Below are 2,330 nucleotides of genomic sequence, written 5' to 3' on the forward strand. Positions count from 1 at the left end.
GTGCCTGGGATCTCGGAATGTGGAAGTTGAGGGAGAAGAAAGAAGGGCTATTTGTCAGGGGAGAATTTAGGGAGCTTTTAGCAATGCCAAGACATGCAGGGCCCTGTTACCTGGTGGGAATCTGTCAGAAGAGGGGGTTGGTGCGAGGTTGTTGAAGGAAGTTACAGCCATTGAGTGCCCGGTGCCTATGTGGTCAACACATGATGTCATAGCTGCAGTGAGTCCTTGTCAACACTGTGGTTTGTACTTGACCAGCTAAAGCATGGAAATTGAAGTACAAGACTTTAGGGACTGCGTTCCAAAGTAGAGAATGGAAAAGCAAGGCCACTTCTAATAAGGTATCATCTCATGTAGTAAGTGGTGGCACATGGGCTACTCGTTGGGCTGCTAACTAACTGGAAGGTCAGCAGTTCCAACCTAGCAGCCGCTGTGCAGGAGGACGATGAGGCTGTCTTCTTCTATAAAGATGGCCAGCCTCTGAAAACCACAGAGGCAGTTCCACTCAGTCCCATCGGGCCGCTGTGCCTCGAATCGACTTAATGTTATTGGACATTGGGATTAAGATGTATAATTGTTATTTTTATTAAAGCTGATTTGCTATAGTCTGATAGGAAAGGTAAGAAATAATACTATCTATTCATGTTTGTTCCCTCTCCCCAATGTTTCCGTAGGCACGCATATTCAATGAAACGCCCATCAATCCAAGAAGATGTTTGCATATTCTTACCAAGATACTTTACTTACTGAACCAGGTAAATTGTTTTCCATTTTCCTTGTTTGTGTCCTGAAATAGAAGGACGCAGCATGTACTGAAGTCCTTTCTGAAAGTGTGATTATTCGCTAAGAAGATGCAAAACTTCTCGAAGGCAGGGACTAGACTATGTACTTGTTTTGTAGTGATGAAGTACCAGCCCAACTAAAGACACTCGCTGGTGCTTAGTAAAGGCCTATTGAGCAACCTCACCCCCCCCAAAACAAACAAACAAACAAACAAACAAACAAACAAAACCCAAACCAAAAACAGGCCTTGCTGCTATGAAGCCAATTTGGATGCATCATGACCCTATCGGATGGGCTGTAATCTGGATGGAAGCCAATAGCCACAGCTTTCTTGCACAGAGCTGCTTGTGGGTTCTAACCGCCAACCTTTTAGTTGGCCGCTGAGCATTTAACCCCTGCACCACCAGGGCTCTTTTGAGGCGCTCTGGGGAGCCCAGGTGATGTAGTTGTTACATGCTGGGCTGTGATCCATGTGGTTGGCAGTTCGAAACCACTAGCAGCTCCAAGGGAGAAAGACTGGGCTTTCTATCCCCTTAAACAGTTACCATCTCGTAAATTCACAGGGGTCCCTGGGAGTCAGCCTTGACTCGATGGCAGTGAGTTTGGGGTGTAGTGGCTTAGGTGTTGGGCTACTGACCCCAAGGTTAGTGGTTCAAGCACAACAGCTGAACCTTTCTGTTCCTGTAAAGATTTTCAGCCTCAAAAACCCACAGGGCCAGTTCTCCTCTGTCCTACAGGTCCCTGTGAGCAGGAATCTACTCCAGGCTGTGAGTGTGGTTGTGGGAGTTTAAATTATTAGCATCTGTGCTTACGTTGCTTCCAAGGTCTTGACGTCCCTCACAAAGCACACAGAGTGCAAACTCCTCGAGAAGCTCCATGTAAATGCTTTCCCTGTTTAGGGGAGAAGGAGGGCATGACCCGCCATTTCTCTCATTGCCATCCAGTCGACGCCGAGGGTTAGTTTCTGTGACTGTAACTCTGGGATCAGAAAACCCCATCTTCCTCTGAATAGATGAGGACAGTGTTTTAAGTATTCAGAATAGCAGTATGTTAATGGGCAGGCCACTTTGCTGTCACATGTCATCGTTTCCTTGTCTACACAGGCATGATGGGAATACCTGTTCTTAAAGGGTAATGATTACATGAGAGTGTGTGTCTATGTGAAGGCTTAGAGAAGCGTGCTGGACACATAGGGTGCCTTCAGAAGTCGTTTGATCCAGTCATTTAGCAGACCTTTGCTGCACACCCACTGGGGTCTCGCCACTCTTCTCGGTCCCTGAGGACACGGACCAACAAAATCAACAAGAATGTTTGCTCTCATAGCACCTAGATTTTGCTTGCTCTTGTTGTTACTGTTTTTCTCTTTCAGAGTAAAAATCTGTTGAGTTTCTGGGGCTTTAGAAAAATATAATTTTCCTTCTCAGATTTTTGTAAATGTAAATATACATATATAGGTATGTGTGTGTATGTTTAAAATATGTGTTTAAACACGCTGCCACTGCATGTGTGTGCCTGTATGTCTGTTTGCATATGTATGTATACGTACATGT

The sequence above is a fragment of the Echinops telfairi genome, unplaced genomic scaffold (assembly GCF_000313985.2).
Source record: "Echinops telfairi isolate 266 unplaced genomic scaffold, ASM31398v2 ScPeMD7_23;HRSCAF=83, whole genome shotgun sequence".
NCBI classification, from domain to species: domain Eukaryota; kingdom Metazoa; phylum Chordata; class Mammalia; order Afrosoricida; family Tenrecidae; genus Echinops; species Echinops telfairi.